At 36.6% G+C, this 19,086-nt stretch overlaps 2 protein-coding genes across 8 annotated transcripts in view; one reads left to right on the forward strand and one right to left on the reverse strand.

Annotated features, from left to right (window-relative positions):
* slif (cationic amino acid transporter slimfast) overlaps positions 1–19,086 on the reverse strand; it is a 638,367-nt gene that overhangs the window by 157,473 nt on the left and 461,808 nt on the right. The window lies entirely within an intron of this gene.
* Positions 15,206–19,086, forward strand: part of LOC145671225 (uncharacterized) — a 315,575-nt gene continuing 311,694 nt past the window's right edge. For 2 of the 4 annotated variants that reach the window (XR_014128489.1, XR_014128490.1), the window contains exon 1: positions 15,206–15,789. The gene's annotated coding sequence lies outside the window, so the exon portion shown is untranslated. The remainder of the gene's footprint in view (positions 15,790–19,086) is intronic. The other 2 variants (XM_081740113.1, XM_081740114.1) reach the window with 2 other exon arrangements.

A 19,086-nucleotide genomic window follows, 5' to 3' on the forward strand; every position in this document is an offset into this window, starting at 1 on the left:
CCATTCTAAATTAATCCTTCGTTATTTTTTAAAATTTTTTATTATATATCAAAATGGGCTAGAAGGTTCTGAAAATATATCGAGACAGATTTATGAATAAAAATATATTTAAAATAAAAGGTGCACGTAAGTAAATATAACACGTGAATTACTTTTTAATCAAATAAAATTTATCCTATGTATTTGTTTTGTTTTCAGTTATCTTTTCCGCGTTTCATACATGAATCACTACAGGAATTCTGAGTATTGTGTACAGGTATTTACGTATACTCTGCGAGCATAAAATATTGACGCGTCATGGATGGTGGGTGCGCGCGAGTACAACCTCAACATGAGTTTATTTCGGTTTGTGATTTAATTAGGAGGCTTGCATGATTTTTACTCTAACCACTACCACCTGCAGAGTGAAGTACTTGTTCCTTCTAACTACTAAGTCCGCTTTAAATGCTAAAATCAATAGCCCGAACATAGGAAACCGAACCCGGCCGGTCATAAGTTGCGTGAAGTGTTACAATGATCATGATTTTCAATGAGTCTTTTATTCTGAGTTTACCTTGCTCTCATAAATAGAGACTATCCGGCACACGAGGGATAAATAATGTAAATTACATAATGATCTACAATGGAATCGGGAAATGCCTGTCTGTATGGAATAAAATTTATAATTAAAAATCAGAGAGAGAAAGACAGAAGGTGTACTAAAATATGTCTATGTGCTGTTTCAATTTGAATACGTTTTTTTTTTTTTTTTTTTTTTAAATAGTGCTTCAGTTATTTCGTATGTCATTATATTTCATGTAGCTATTCTGTTTCTCTTTTCCTTTTTTTCTCCACTCAGTTGATCATTTGTTTTTCTTTAACTTTCGAGACATTCGGAATTCTTGCACTTTTTTCTAAAGTGCGGTTGTTAACCTCACGCCCAAACCCAAACTGAAGGAACAGATAATTTTCCGTCATGATTTCCTTTTCTTAACTTTTCTAGATTGCTATTACTACATCGCTGCAGTGTCATTGGTCTACTCCAAATTTCTCTTGGTCAATACTACGTCTAGTAGATGTTCCTTTTTCTGTAAACTCAGCAGGTGTCTGACTCAAGGCCGGCAACTCAAAAAAAGTAACACTGGAAAATGAAAGGTCACATAGCATATTTCGGTCTTCGTCAACAACTACACAAGCTTGTTCACAAGGATATGCGCAAGAAAATATCAAAATTAGGAAGTAAGAACGTTCATTTGTTTTAAGTCATCAGTGAGCTCAACCGATAAAAGATTAGCATTTATAGTAAAATAATTAAAATATGAAAAAACCTACAAAATTTACTCACACTTGTACAGATTAGAAGAAGAAATTATAGGATTATATATATAACAATGCGTACTGATTGTTACAGCGCTGCAAGTTTCAATAGTTCAATAGTCAAGATTTGGGGACGGGAAGTTCTAGCTTGCTAAGGAACAATGATACAATATATGAAAAAATAGAAACTGAGAAACACAAAGTTGTATGCACGACTCCAAAACTGCATTACCACCAGCAATTCTCATTTTCCTGCAATAGCAGGAAACCCAAAAAGCTCGGCGGTTGGGTTGGTTGCGAATTCGAAAGGCGTTGGACCAAACATCAATTTTGTAACAAATATAGGAGTGTGGCAAACTGCAAATAAGAGAATAAAACAAATTGTTAAGAATGATAATTTTATTATCGTGACGGAGTTGGATGACATCAGAAGTTACAAAATGATTATACTTAAGCAGTTCAAACAAGATGAATGGCAAGAAACATATGAGAGGAAAGCATTTCTCTCCTCCAACCCCCCCCCCAAAAAAAAAGAATCTCATAAAAAAGAAAAAAGTTGCATCATGTAAAGTTTTAATATAAAAGCCCCACCAAAAATTTTGCAAGTTGACACCCGAAAGGCAAGAACAACTGAACCGAAGTGATTGAAATTGTGCACAGATATTGCAGGCGTAAAATGCGGGAATGCGGGTTTCGCATTTTGCTGGAAAAAAAGTTGGGTGGGACACGGATCCCTCCAAACTTTTGATCACGAAATATCAAAAGTGCTACTAACAGTATGTCAGATGTGTCTAAAGGACATGAAGAATTCCCACGAAACTTTTTTGTATGGACAATACCAGAAAATAAAGGAATAAGGGTTTTTTAATTTTCTGCGGAAACACGGATTTTAGGGGGCAAAAACTCCCAACAAAATTTTTAAATTTGATGCCCGAAAGGCAAGAAGTGAACCGAAGAGAATGAAATTTTGCACAGATATCGCAGACGTAAAATGAGGATACAAGTTTGGTATTTTCCCGGAAAAAACGGTTGGGTGGGGCACGAACCCCTCCCAATCTTTGATCACGAAAAATCAAAAGTGTTGGTAACAGTATGTCAGATGTGTGTAAAGGACATGACGAATTGCAAAGAAACTTTTTGTGTGGACAATACGCAAAAAATAAAGGACATTTTTTAAATGTAGGAAAAACGGTTGTAGGGGGCAAAGGCTGAAACCCAAAATTTTAAAAGTTGACGCCCGAAAGGCAAAAAGAAGTGAATGAAATTGTGTATAGATATTGTAGATATAAAATCAGGGAATCCGGGTTTCATATTTTCCTTGAAAAAATTATGGGATGGGGAACGGACCCCTCTAAACATTTGACCACGAAATACCTAAAGTGCTAGTAACAGTATCTCAGATGTGTATAAAGGACATGAAGAATTGCAACGAAACTTTTTGTATGTACTACACGCAAAAAATACAGGATTTTTTTATTTTCTGCGGTAAAACGGTTTTTGGGGGCAAAAGAACCCACCCTAAAATTATAAAAGTTGACGCCCGAATGGTAAGAAGTAGCGAACCGAAGCAAATGAAATTTTGCACAGATATTTTAGATATAAAATGAGGTAAAATGAGTTTCGTATTCTTCAAAAAAAACTGTTGGGTGAGTCACTAACCTCTCCAAACCTTTGAAAACGAAGTATCAAAAATGGTAGTAACAGTATGTCAGATTTCTGTAAAGGACATCAATTGCAACGAAACTTTATGTACGGACAATATGCAAAAAATGATTAGGGGTTATTTTCTGCGGAAAAACTGTTTTAGGGGGCAAAAGCTCAAACCCAAAATTTTGAAAGTTGACGCCCGAAAGGCAAAAAGAAGTGAACCGAAGTGAATGAAATGGTGCACAGATATTGTAGACACAAAATGAATGAATACGGTTTCATATTTTCATGGAAGACAGGATTAGGTGGGACAAGGACCCCTCTAAACCTTTTATCACAGAAAACGAAAAGTGCTAGCAACAGAATGTCAGACGTGTGTAAATGACATGAAGAATTGCAATGTAACTTTGTGTATGGAGAATAGGCAAAAGTAAACGAATACGGGATTTTTATGTTCTAATCTGTTTTAGGGGGCATAAGCCCCACCCAAAATTTTGAAAGTTGACGCCGGAAAGAGAAGAAGTGAACCGAAGTGAATGAAATTGTGTATAGATATTGTAGATATAAAATCAGGGAATCCGGATTTCGTATTTTCCTCGAAAAAATGATTGGATGGGGAACGGACTCCTCTAAACATTTGATCACGAAATACCAAAAGTGCAAGTAACAGTATCTCAGATGTGTATAAAGGACATGAAGAATTGCAACGAAACTTTTTGTATGTACTATACGCAAAAACATAAAGGATTCTTTTTTTATTTTCTGTGGTAAAACGGTGTTTGGGGGCAAAAGAACCCACCCTAAAATTTTAAAAGTTGACGGCCGAATGGTAAGAAGTGAACCGAAGCGAATGAAATTGTACACAGATATTGTAGACATAAAATGCGGAAATATGGTTTCGTATTTTCCTGGAAAAAAGGGTTAAGTGAGACACGGACCCCTCCAAATCTTTGATCACGAAATATCAAAAATGCTAGTAACAGTATGTTAGATATGTGTAAGGGACATGAAGAATTGCATCGAAGCTATTTTTTTCGTGTTGTCCATACACACAAACGAATACGTTTTCTTTTTAAATTTTCGGTGGAAAACCGTTTTGGGGGCAAGAAACCCCCGTCCAAAATTTTGGAATTTGACCCGGAAGGGCAAGAAGAAGTGGACCGAAGTGAATGAAATGCTCCCTATTATTTTAGAGGTAAGATGAGCGTATACGTGTTTCGGATTTTCCTGGAAGAAAAAACTGCTGAGTGGACTGAGACGTTGACTGGCGGGAGGAAGGGACCGAAGCGAATGAAATTGTATATATATATATATATATATTGGATATGTAAAATATGGCCTTCCGTGTTCACAAGCTTCGTGTCTCCGTCCGATTTCTTCAAATTTGGCAGACCAACTACAAGCGCAAACAGTATAGCGTATTCTATAGTATTTCAGGAGACACCTTTAACCATTACAATGTTTTTGCGCATAAACAAACACACGTGTCCATATATATCTCCAGTTTGCTGTTGATCTGCCAAATTTGAAGCAAAACGCATAGAGAGACTTGAAAAACACGAAAGGCCTTATTTTACATAGGGTCTATATAATATCTACACAGAATTTGATTTACTTGTGTCCACTCCTTCCTGCGCTTTTACGGTAATATTTCCCTTTTTTCGGATGGGGCCTAGGCCCCAACTGTTTTTCCGCAATAATTAAAACACGTTTCATTTATTATTTTGCAAATAGTCCCTTTCTGACGTATGCTTATTTGCACTTTTGATATTCCGTAATCAACCGTTTAGAAGGTCCATGCCTCACTGGACCGCTTTTTCCAGGAAAATACGAAACCCAATTATCTCATTTTACGTCTACAATATCTGTGCACAATTTCATTGAATTCAGCGCACTTCTTGCCTTTTGGGCCTCAAATTTCAAAATTTTGGGTGGGGGCTCTTGCCCCCTAAAACAGTTTTTCGCAGAAAATAAAACAAAATCCACATTCGTTAATTTTTTTGTATTGTTCCTACAAAATGTCTTTCCAATTCTTCATGTCCTTGAAACACTTCTGACATACTATTAGCAGTTTTGATATTTCACTATCAAAGTTTTGGAGGTGTCTGTGTCCCACCTAAACGGCTTTCTTTTTTTTCAGCAAAATAAGAAAAACGTATTCCCTCATTTTGTCTACAATATCTGTGCACAATTTCATTCAGTTCGGTTCACTTCCACTGGGTTTTCGAGTCTCAAATTTGAAAATTTTGGGTGGGGGCATTTGCCCCCAAAACAGTTTTTCCGCAGAAAATAAAAAAACCGTGTTGTTTTATTTTTGGCATGTTGTTCATACACAAAATTTCGTTGCAATTCTTTGTATCCTTTACACACATCTGGCATACTGTTTCTAGCACCGAACGCTCTCAAGAGGATCTAAGAGGGTGGACTTGGTACCCCTGAATTTTTCAATGAATGTTTTTTTTTAATATCCTTGAATTATACGTAGTCAGTCTTAAACACAGGTTTCATTTTTATACGTGGCAATAGTAACTTCCATGGTCCCCTCTCTTCTACCTCTAGACACAGAAATACTGTTTTAATAACTGCCAAATTACAATTTTTATCAAAAAGGAGTAGCTATCCTACTAACTTTGGTATCGATTTCCTGCTAAGCAGGGATAAAGTGAATCTGAAAAGGTAGGTAGACGATAGGTAGCGGCATGACGTCACGCTATCCCCCATGCCTATCTTTGCCCATTGTAATTTCTTAGGAACTGGAGGGACGCCGTACACATCTTTTCGAGGTGGGGGACGGCGTCCCCCGCGTTCCCAAGTACTTTTATCCCTGCTGCTAAGTATTAATTGCTGTGAGGACTAATGAAAAATATTGTGATAATAATAAAAATAAAGGATCTGAATGATAAAGATATTTTTTCAACTTTCTATTACAATTCCTGTGGGCTTTCGTGAATGTGGACATATTGTTTTTATACGGAATAAAGAGGCTTCAAACAAGAACGATTTGTATAAAAGAAAAAGCCTTATCAGTTGTTTTACAAAGAACTAAGCAACAGACAACTGACCTTGTGTGTGTTTTTTAACACAATTAGGGATTCGCACGAGTCGAGTCGAATTGAGATTTAAGCCTGTCTCGACTCTTGTCGACTCGAAAATATGTTTGTTTCGACTCGACTCGACAATTTCTGTCTCGACTCGACAATTTCTGTCTCGACTCGACTCAATTTCGAGACGAGACGCCTCGAAAGTCGAGTCGAGATAAAATATACGCACATATCAGCCGGAACATTATGACTACCTACGTAATTGTCAGTATGTCCACCTTTGGCACGGATAACTATGGCGACGCGTCTTGGCATGGACGCAATGATGCTTGGAAGGTCACTGGAGAGAGAGTTGGCACCACATGCTTACACACAGGTTACCTAATTTCCGTAAATTCTGGGGAGGGGGATGCGCTCTGACGTCAGGTTCAACCCCATCCCATCTGTGTTCAATTGGGTTCAGATCCAATCTATTTATTCTATTTTTTCTAATTTTTCGAGTTCGTGATAATTAATAATACATTGCGCAGTTCGAATACATGTTCACGTTTTCATTCATTCCAACTCAAGCCGCTTCATATACTATATAGTTGTATTTGTTTACGAAGAACTAGTTGCGTATCAGACATACACCCAAACAAAAAATTCTGCGTGCTCATCTGCCCAGTATTCAAGGTTATAATTACAACCTGAATTGTTAAAATTCGAACGTAAGGTGCATTAGATATCTACGCAATTCCTATGGATAATTCAAGCACATGCTAAATAATATCTTTGGAAAATCGCAAAGAGCAACCTCACATTCATGTTCACAGTCATACCTCATTATTTTATTTTAATGGTTACTTCATTATTTAATTCTGTGAAACTGTTATGCTGCCTTCTCACGTGGTCACCGAGTGACGTGACTTAGTTGAGTCACTGCTTGTAAAAAGAAATACAAACCAGGCAACCGGCAGCAGATATCGAGGCCTCCTGTCCTTTAGTTTTTCCCTCCCTTTTATTGCCCAAATTATGTATGGTGTTGCCAGGATACATAGAAATACATGGAACACGCAGAAACACATCTCGCCATTCATGGTTCGAGATTGCAGTGTCCATTCGGCGACTGTTAAGTTCATATTGTTCGTAGAATAATTTCTACCGTTTCAAAGTTATTCCAGTTTGAGAAATGGCTGTTAATAGTAAACAAGCACTTCGTCCTCATTTGCTGCCCAAAAAGACGAAACGTAGAGGGGAAAAAGAATATATGTGCACCCTATGCTATTAGCGAGATTGCAAACTGGAAGTATTATACTTTGTATCGTGAACTGTGTGCAAACAAAATGAAGTTCTTCAACTACTATCGTATATCGAAACCTTCATTTGATGAACCTCTGGAGTTAATACGGACAGATATTAGAGAGATTGATACAGTGAAAAGAACAAGTATTATGCCAGAAGAAAAGCAAGCTGTAACTTTAAGGTAAGAACGACGAACTCTGGTAAAGTAAGAACGCTCCACATATCTATTGGAAAAACAGAATATAAAAATTTTTCATTTTTCTAAGAGTTATCGTGGGAGTAACGGACGGACGTACTAACAGTACAATATTATTAGTCCCACTAAATGATAATAATAATAATAATAATAATAATAATAATAATAATAATAATAATAATAATAATAATAATAATAATAATAATAATAATAATAATAATAATACGTACACCCAGAAATGATTCATTAGGCATTAGTGGTGGCTGAAAATCTTATGATTAATATAAATGACTAATACACAAAGAACAAAACATAAAAGACAACTAGGAAGGTTGGATTCACCACTAGGCCCGGGTCTAGGGGCGGAACATTTTGAGGGAAGCAGTTTGAATAAAAATTTAGTAAGCAAGACGAAGAAAAGTGCAAAAGTATACTACTACTATTATTATTATTATTATTATTATTATTACTATTATTAATAATAAGAAGCACAACAAAAATCAAACTAACACTCTTCAAATAATTATTGAATTAGCAAGTCTATTAGCTTTAATAATTGGTCGTCGAAGCTAAATGGAATTTAACGTTACGAAGAGACCGGTGAGTATAGTGTACGTCATTTTCCCGCATCCCTCCTGTGCATATTCTTTCCTCAACACTGTCACAATATCAATCTAGATAAATTCCAACAACCCGATTTTTTAAAATTATTTCAATGAAATTCTTAGTGTTTGAATATTCAAACATTTATGGCCGAAAATTCAAATCGAATTTCTTTCATTATTGCACCAATGCATATTGTAAAACTGAAACCCATTCTCTGTAACTTTATTTAAAACAACAAGAACAGATCGTGAATTAGTAGCAATTCAAGTCTTTCACAGCATATGCAAAATAAAAATTCATTAAAATTTAAAGAAAAACGAAACAAAGGTATGCATAAAATTAGTGTTTTCATTATCATTATTTTCTATTGTATTAAAAATTTCTCCCATTAGAGGGGGGAGTAGAAAACCCGCGACTAGTGCAGGACGGAAAGGTCTAGTGTGCATGTTTCGTCTGATCATTTTTTTAAAACATACATTGGCATCAACGTAACACTGGCAACCTTGTACGGTGGCGGTCACTGCATTGTCCCCGTGCGAAAGCTACAATTTAAAGCAATGTTTTTCTTTGAGTGACGGACACTGAGAGTTGCTCGAGACAGTTGCGCGAGAGAGGTCGGTGACGGCAACTGCAGTTGCCTCGTACGAATACTACAATTTAAAGCAATGCTTCACAAGCAGTTGAGTCACCGAGTTGCGCGTCACTCAGCGACTGCGTATGAATAAGCAGTTAGAATTAGTTATAGGCAGTGTAGAAACGTTTTCAAAATGCATTAAAATTATAAATTGTTTCCTTGGTGTTTGTTAGAGGTAGGAACTATTGACGACGTTGTGGACTTATTTACATCTGTTGTCCACTCAGCTATAAGGACTTTGTGCCGGTGAAAGCATAAAAAACGAACAGGTTTCCGGTCTGGTACGACAATGAACTTCGTGAACTTCTTAAAAACAAAAAGCTAGCCTGGACTCTATGGAAATCACATCTGAGAGACTACACATACAAAAGCTTTGCAAAAATTAGAAGCCGTGCCAAGGAGATATTGCGGTGTAAGTATTTTGAATACATGGACTCAATTGGTGATTTTACTGTTAGCAACCCTAAACTCTTTTGGTCTGTAATTAAATCTAGATCAAAATCTTCGGGCATACGGGAAACAGTTCAAGATGAAAATACTGAAGCGAGTGATTATCAACGACCCGACCTCTTCAATACCTATTCTGATTTTCACGAAGCTTCGCACCCTTTTTAAACAATGTAGACTGCATTGCAGAAATGTTGCAAACTAATTAAACAAAAACTGTTATATCTAATTTTGTGCTAAGAAATGAACAAACAAACTGAAGCGGGTAGGGGGAAACAATGACATTAAAAATGAAATTGCATGGGCTTGTGATAGGAGAATTACATGATTACTTAGTGACCCTACTAGCAGATCTATGGTTGGATGGATGGATTAAAGTTTATCGTCCCCTTCAACAACAAGGCTCTATGAGATGTGGACCTACATCCCAAACGAGCGATCCGAACTACATGAACTCCCTCCGGAAATCGAACGCGGGTCTCCCGCCCGATGACGAGTACGCGAATCATATAGCCACAAATTAGTTAATTATCGGATCTAGAAGCACGTGCAGTTATACTCACCACTTCTATTCAAAATTGGAGGTTTTATCCTCTTTAACTTCTATGTATCTCCCCGCACTCTCTTTCTTTCTCTTTTTTTTCCCTTTTTTTAATTGACTACTTCCTTATCTATTGTGAAAGATCAAACAATGATCTGAAATACTATAAGGAACTTAATATCTTCAATAAGAACAGCAAGTACACTTGATTTCTCTTTTTCTTATCCCATTATGAAGTGACAACTCTTTAACAACGATTGTTTGTGAAACACTGAACAATAACTATGAGTTAGAAACACTAAAAATGAGACTAATAACAGTTTATTCTTCCACAAGCAAATAGTACACAACTAATGCAATATATTATGGTAATTAATGTATTGTTAAGGCATAGTAAGAACATTAAGTATCCTACTCAAAATGTTTATCTACATGGGATCGAAATCTTGAACCAAAATCGAATTTGTAAGAGAAAACTGTTACAACAAATGACAAAACACACGAAGTGCGCACCACAATTTAAAGATGTCGGCCAAGGAAGCCGGCAGGTTACCTGCTGCTCCGAGTTATTCTGTTAAACAAGGCAAACCCGTAAGTGCAGAAGAAAAGCAAATAGTTTATCAAACGTTATCAACGTTGTTCAATTCACTTGAAGAAAATTATGACCTTAAGGAGTTAGTTTTCATGTTCTCATAGAATAGTATATATAGATTATTTATTTACTTACTTTGTAGTACTGAAGTTACTATTTGTATGTTCACATGCTATACAATGTAAGAATACACATCAATAAATTGAACTTAAAAGGAAAAAGTACCATCTGTTTTCATGGATATGCGTAATGATTTAGGTAATAGATGAAAAAGAAATAATCTCCCATAATGATAAATATGCTTGCAGTTACATACCACCTTTATCGTTCAGTTGATAATTTTACATAACACATTGTAGTTTCATCTGCAATTACAATTTGGAGAAAAATAACAATGTTCAGTTGCTCCTAAAGGAGAGGGGATTATATAGTACTGGATATTTTTCCCCATATCACAGCGATGGTGTGAGAGTGAGACGAGTAATGCACATTGCAGCGGCAGAAATACATACACGTGCTGCAGCAGAAATATTGCAGGAAAGAGACGAAACAATTTCCTCTTCACCCATCAGCAAATAGTCGTACACGCAGTGATACAACATCGAGTTACGCGGTTTGTTTTTGAAGGGTGCAAAGGATTGTGAAAAACTCTTTACTTCTGCAAAACATTTACTTCTTTTCCCTCTACAACCCAACTTCTTCCTCTCCGCCCCATCTGTTCGGACACCTTATCCAACCTCTCTACCAACCCGGGCAAAGTACTGGCTCCCTTGCAATCGTTATCTCCACATAGATTACTTGGACCTGATAACATTAGTCCTCTCTTTCTCATCAAAACTGCTTCAGTTATTGCGGTTCCTCTATCTATCTTATTCAATAGATGCTTCAAGGAGGTTGGAAACTAGCTGACGTGACCTAAATATATAAATCAGGACTTAAAGATCATATATCCTCCTATAGGCCAATATTTCTTCTTTCTGTAATATCAATTATCTGCGAAAAAATAATCAAAGACAGGCTACTTACATTCATCTCACCTTACATCCACAGTTCTCAGCACGGCTTTCCACCGAGAAACTCAAGTCTCACAAACTTAAGTACTATTTTTTCTTGTGCAGTCAAATGTATGAATAACAATACTCAATTAGATGTTATCTACTTTGATCTCTCGAAGGCCTTTGATTCTGTCAGTCACATTCATCTTCTTCATAAACTCTTCAATAGATTTAATGTACATAGCAAATTTCTCTCTTTAATCACCAGCTTCTTGAAGGACCGTAAGCGAAGAGTTGTTCTTTCAGGGGCGACTTCTAATCCCCAACCCGTGATCTCAGGGGTGCCTCAGGGACGTGTATGTGGGTCTCTGCTATTTGTTCTGTTTATGATCTCTACATGCACTTATCAGCTCAAACTAGTGGCCTTGTGGCACTTGAAATTCAACAATAAGAAATGTGACAGTTTTACTATTACTTTGAAAAAGTCTCTTGTTCCCTCCACATACCATGTCAATGATTCCCCTATCACACATTCTGCTAGTCATAATGATCTTGTGGTCAGAGAATGAGAGTTCTGAATCAAAGATGACACCATCTCCTCAATACTTAAGAATCCAATGCGCATGTTGGGACTTCTTTATCGATTCACTGAACTACGCACTGTTTCGTCATTAGCAACTTTTTATAAAACTTTAATAGCGCCCAAGATCGAATACTGCTCTCCCATATGGGCCATAGCAGCACCTACACATCTTTCCAGACTTTATTCGATTCTTAATTTCTTTATCGCTATAGTCCGTTTCCGTGTTCCTGCACTTCGAATATTATATAAGAAGGAACTTTTGCTACATCTGAATATCCAGACTCTGGAAGTACGTAGAATTATCTCTGATCTGAAATATCTTCATAAAATAGTAAATGGATACTTAAGATATGAAATATTACTTCAGGAACTATCCTTACGTGTCTCTTCCAGCATCACCCGAAATATCCACCTATTTAATCTTGCGCGTTCTAAGTTGGTAATTATACAGAGGGTTTCTTTTTAACAAAATACCAAACTGTTATATTCAAGTAACAACTGATGTGGACATATTTTCGAGCTACCCGGTGTTAGATAGAGCAATTAAACGAGTGTTCACGGAATAATATTACTTTTACTCTTTTTTGACACTGTTCTATATTGTTGTTATTGTTGTCTTGTTCTCTTTTTTCTTTTGTTAACATTTCCCTGTGTAATATGGCAAAGTTATGCTGCATCTGGGAATTTGTTCAATAAATAAATAAATGACAAGTTAAAGGTGTTTTGCTGAGCGTAAAATGTATTCCATCTATACGTGTGCAGTTTGTATATAAAGGATGCCGCTAGTACCATAAATAAGTCATAGTCCGCGCGAACTTGTGGAAAACATCCCCGATAACTAAATGGCCAACCAGAACCCTAATTTCTAGCATTTGACAACCGCTCGTCAAGTCCACGTGGAGTACTTAGTTGCCACAGTTCCAAACGCTGTCCTTTCAGTCAGTGATTAGAAGATTGCTGTTCAACATTGTATATATAAATAAAATACTCGATTATAACAAAATGTGGAAGCCTGACATCTGTTTTATATTAGCGATTGTATCGGGAGGGAGAATATAGGAGGAATACACTTTACTTTGTAGGAACCCCCCCAGGTCGCCCCCCCCCACCGCACCACGGGATCTGCGGGCCCTTTATTGCCGCCACTGGCTAATATGAATATGAAACAGATGTCAGGCAAGGACAACTGAAAGGACAGCGGTGTTTCCCATATGATCTGACGACTTATTTTTGGCACGAACCATAGTAGAAGGCGGCATAGCTGAAGAAACTATACCGTCTCAGTAACCTAAATTCCATGAAAATTTCCAAAGCAGATTCATTGACCTGAGTACCGCATCTTGCCCACTTTGTCCAAGAGTGGGATCGTTTGTTTCTAAATTTTCTACCGAAAAGCATGTGTCTGGAATGGTGTTTCGGAGACAATAAAAATAAAGAAAATATACAAGGCACAGAGAGAGCAGGAAGGAGGGAGTGTACCACATTCCTTCCTCTAAACTTTCCTTCGCCTTCTACAAGAGAATGGCCGTGCATTGTTTTTTAAATTACCATTTTCTGCCTAGTCCTTCTAGAAAGCGAGGAAGGGCTGAGGGATGTGAGAAAAAAACTGTAGGATTTCAGAACAAGTGTATCTCTTGTTTGTCTTGGTTGCTAACAATATTGTTTCTCCATAAACTAGAAATTCCTCATGCTGTTATGCAAAAAGCCATTCTGTTACATAGACATTTTTGTATGCTGTAAGCATATACCTTAAATAAAAACATAAAATATGCTGAATATTCTCTTAAGCACTAATATATGCATTAACCTTTGAAATATGCATTTATACGCACTATAAAACTTCAAATTCGAGCTGTATTATTGTTGTTAGAAACCCCTACCAAGTCTAACAAAGATGCATATAAGCAAATAAAATACGCATTTGCATAAAAATCTGATGCAAGCTCTGCACTGTGCTTCCATGCTACTTACAAGGTTGGTAATGAGTAGACATCACTGTCTGTGGTAATCACAGAACCTTGTTAGGACCACTTAATACTTTCTGTAATGTCTAAGGAGAAATCATGAATCGTAGTGGTTTTAGCGCTGACTTTGAATAAAGTGTCATTTTTTTTCTAATCATGTGTTTCTTTGTATTGCTTCCTGTGTCATACTTTCTATGATGGTTTAAGTTCCACCAATCTATGCCACTTCGGGCATACGAAAATTACTTTCGCAAGTGGCATAGCACAGGGAATTTACCTTTGTCTTAAGAGTTGCACAAGAGTGTATACGTAGGTACAAATACTACCAGAAGTGTCCGAGTTACGTGAGGAAGAATAAAGTTTAATGAATAAAATCCCAGAAATTTCAGTGTTATACGAAATAACTTCTTTCCTCCTTTAAAAACGGGAAAGCTGGAATACGTGTTTGCTCATTCTTATTGAGGAGCTTATAATCAATAAGTCACGTCTCTGACTTAAGTGAATCCTCACATTTAACAACATTATATGCTTATAAGATCTGAAGTTAGAGCAGTATAGGAATTACTATTTCTTACTTCATGAGCGAAGTGTTTGCATGTTGGATTTCACACCTCCAACCATAACTTAAAACAGGGGAGGGCAAGATAATTTTGGGCGGCTATCTCGAAATGAAACCTTTCAGTATTACTTCACGTTGCACGATTTTGCATTTAAGCTAAAGAAAACAGCGACGTTGAGAATGAATGAAATGGTGGAATGAAGTAAGTGGGAGGAAACTAGAGAACCACGAGAAAGTCCACATACACGGTGTTTCTGTGCCACAAAGCCCACTTGGCACCAGCTGGGATCGAGTCAGAGACTTCAAACATAAAGGGTGAAAGCTGTGCCACTGAGTCACAGCGGCCCCGGGCCTAGGTCATACGTTTATAGTTTCGTAATACATAAATGTTACGATTATGAAGCCTTCAAAATGTATTAAACAATTAGCTCGATTTGATTGTGAACTTATATTAATAGTTTCTGTAAATTTAAAACTGATTACGAAATGAATCCGTAATTTTATTAGATGAATATAAAATATACTCCCGGCGCAAAACAAAACTATCTGGAATTGTCGTGAAAAGGAAGAAAAAAAGGAAATAGCGTTGCAGTCAAAAGAGTAAAGTGAGAAGTGTATTTATCTTACAGTGAACTGATTTGATGCCAAGTGGTCTAACTCAAAATTGAAATTTTTGCCATCGACAGCGGGACGCTCATCGAAGCAAGAAAATTAAAAATGTTTATTTTATTAAGTTTTCCAACTAATTTTAGTGAAAAGGACACTAGTTGGCAACAGTGAATTCAGTCTTATCGTCAAAGCCCGACTTGGAGACGACAAAATTAGCTTTATTTCTACATGTGTGCGTGCGTAGAACAACAACAATTTGTTCGAAAAGTTGCTGAGAGACTTTTTTTTTACTTCAGTTCCCATGAGAAAGAAAATTAGCAAGTCACCCCAAGTATCTAAGTGAATCTAAACTAATTTGTGATTGGACAATTTTTGGCCATCAACCAATAGTGGACAATGCTATATTCAGTGAGTGGTTGCTAGTCACGTGACCTACGCTGACGAGAAGCTCAAGTTAGTCTGGCGACAAACCGCGAAGCCCCCATCATGGGAGGAAAAATCGGGCGAAAGAAGTCGGACAATTAAGTCAGAAGTCTAATAGTGGACAATTAAGTCAAGTGCTTTAACCGAACGACAGTTTACGACGAACATTATTTTGGTAGTTTTTGAATATAAGTCGTTTGTGATTGTACAAAGAGGAAAGCATCTCTCTCGGTCATCAGGCAGAAGACACTTGTCAGTGGTCTTAGAGTGCAGAGAATTTTTTTTGGGAGGAAACCAAAATCGTCAGAGGACCATTTCATCGCACTTCAGGACAGGACACGTCGTTCTATGGAATTTTACCTGGATGCAATTGTAAGTAAAGTGCCACTTTTGTTCTGAGACAGCGACAGGAATATAAAGCGAATTATCTCTCGCGAGAGCTATGTTTCTTTAATTGTGTTAAGATCTAAAATCATTTTAAATAGCCAGCACGTCTACTACGAATTTGTTAAAAAAAATGTAAAAAGTAGAACCCGCGAGTACAGTAACTAGTTAACATATAAATAGTTCTAGCATAATTGCTAATTTTTTTAGACTACCTACTATCCGCGCAAACGCGAAAATTAATTCCATTTAAATACCAGTATTGAAAAAAGAAAGAAAGAAAGAAAATGTAGGTCAACGCGTAAGGTGATTTGTGCATTACAAAAGTAAAGTGTACGTTTATCATTGTGTTTGAATATGTGTATTAGAGATATTAGTTACAATTTAGAGAACTTTTAGATACTTTTAGAGATATTATTAGCCTATTTTTGAGACAGTCAATAGAAACAAGTAGACAAAATGTTAGACCTCGCAGATATAGCACAAATACTTACTGAAGTGCTTGAGTCCCTAAGTACCTTCAGGGAAGGCATGAACCGCAGATTTGAACGTTCGAGCAATAAATTGGAAGCAGATATTACCGATTTTAAGAAAGACATAGGTAGTAAAATTGAACGGTTAGGTAAAACAATTACCCCATGAGCTTCTAAACTCTCATGTAACTTTTGGGATCCACTATCTAAGGATGAAAGTTGTAAAGCTGAAGTTACGCATGACCGCGAGGAAAGTCTACCTAAGTTCGAAAAATTAGAAAGTAAGCAAACCGCGTCAGAACAAGGAAAAACTAATTTTAGATTTTGAAGCGACAGTTGGTGTACAAGATGCGCAAACACAAGAACACACGTCATGTTCACGAGAGCAGGGTCGTGAAGTAAAGGATACTCAGAACTGTTTTGAAATTGAAAATGTAGCTTTAGAAAACACCGTTATTGTTTCTCAGTTAACAACAGAAGTTGATATGTTAGAAACTGATACGGTGCAATCCGTTCAGGATGCTATAGAGATATATGACATTCCATCGCGATCAGCTGTTAGGTCAGCCGTCAGTTCAGAAGTAGGTCAACAGGTTAGGAGCAGCGGGCGCGAGTCAGAATGTGAAATAGCAGATTCTCAAAGTGACGTTAGCCAGAGGTGCGACGATAGGATTTGTCACAATTTAGGTAACCCGATGCAGGGACAGAATAACAACAGCGAACCAGACGATAATAGCGGGAGTTATTGTTCCGATTATTTCCAGTGCAACTTAAAAGATAGATTATTTTTGGTTAAAACGCAGCAACCTAGTGTGACACATGAAACTCGTGATTTGTTTACACTCAGCGCAAGGTCAGATAAGGAAACAGAATGTTCCCCTTCGCGTACTTTTCAACGTGAATCAGACGTGTTGCACACATACGAAGATGCAGTGTTGCCGGTTCTCCCTAGTTAAATAAACAATCCGTGTTTGAAAGTGTGCGCAACATGCTCACATTTACTTTCCACTTCCACGTCTTTAATAACGCCTTGGTTGATGAATTTAAATCGGAAACTACCGCCGCAGACAAGTTATAGTTCTTGAAAGTACGTCGTTCTGTTTTCAAGTGCATGAATCGGTTCTTGAAGCTATAATCACGCAACTTCGTTCTTTCAGTGATTCGAAACTCAGAAGCTTAACTCCTGAGATAGTTAGCATCACAACACCACTTCCGCATAGATGAAAAGAAATGTGTGCGTTATGTGTTTGCACTTTCCCTACGGAAAACAATCGTGTAGCTATGTTATGGGATTTCTTGGATAATCAAAATGTAGGATTCGGTTCCGTGAATGAAGTCAGAATTTGGGATCCCACAGCGAAGATTTATAACACGTATATTTTCATGGTTAAAAAGAACTCGTTCGAAAAACAGATTGTAAATTGAAAGACACTCCTTGTCATCTTTCGACGCGTGAAAAGCCATCACTTTCGGTTTGTTCTGAAGTAAGAATTTTGGGTCAGCTCGAACAACTCAACGAAAATAGTTCACAAACAGTAAGAAAAGAAGCTTGCATTAAAATACAAGACCATGATCGGTCGAATTACTTTTTACATAAATTAGGAGATTTGTATATCACACATCATTGCAGAAATTCCACAGAATGGTCTGACGAGTGTCTCAAAGTAATAATGAGGAATTTCTCTAGTGGATTACAGTTACTCCATTGAAAAAAAAATCCACCAATCCGTTTGATTAGGGACTTCTATTACAGCATACCTGAGAAGATTGTCTGGCCAGCCGTATCCCAAATCACAACAACAGGTACGTAAGACAATGAGTATGTTTAATTAAAATTTCTTTTCAGGATTAGTTACGACTGAGGGTGTTTGGAAAGAGAAAAAGGATCAAGGAGTAACAAATAAAAGTAACGTGAAGGTAAAAATGAGTTAAATTAGATCGCGAAAGTTTTTCAAAATTTAAAATTTCATGACCCCTTGACCCATTTTGAGTACAACCATGACTTTAAATATGTGGACTCCAGCACATTTATATAGTTTTGAATTTCTTGCATATGCATTGTGTTTATTTCAGGACAAAGAAGAAGGGTACCTGAATAAAAATGTAACCTATAATATTATATGTTGTTTTATTATACACTTAGAGAATTTTTGTAGGAACCATAGAGACCATATATCACATACAAATGTATGTATGTACAGGATGTTCATAAATATGCTGTTTGTTTTGATCGTCAGAAAATAGAAAAATTAAGTATTTAAAAAAATGAATGGTAATAATGTTATTTTAACAATTTATGGATCTGTTCAACATGTTAAAATTAAATGTCAATAATGAGATAAAATTTGCACTGTACCTCAGAAAATTAATATGGCTCTGCATTTTGATTTTTTTTTTTTAATCAGTACGTTTTACATTTGACGTCAATATTTTTTTGGTGCGATATTATTATGAAATTATATGCAAGTAAAGGTAGATAAAATGTATAGTTATTCATTCTTTTGGTGCAAGAGTAAAATTCTTCTGTGCAAAGTTTGTTAAAAGATCATGACAGACAATAAGTTAGTCTCACTTGTTATTATAAGATAAAAAGGAAAACAGTATATTATTAATATCATTCTAAGGTTAGAACCTTACAGGCACCCAAGGAAAAGGGTGGATTAGCATTTCGACGCCTAATCAGGTCCTGTAATTCATGACGACAATTTGGTTTTATAAACTCGTCAACCTAAATTATCTACATTCTATAACAATTTTACCTTTTTCGGTCATAATTATTTTTGGTAAATATAAACTAAACCTTATTATATTA

Source organism: Thermobia domestica, chromosome 15 (genome assembly GCF_964235325.1).
Source record: "Thermobia domestica chromosome 15, izTheDome1.hap1.1, whole genome shotgun sequence".
NCBI classification, from domain to species: domain Eukaryota; kingdom Metazoa; phylum Arthropoda; class Insecta; order Zygentoma; family Lepismatidae; genus Thermobia; species Thermobia domestica.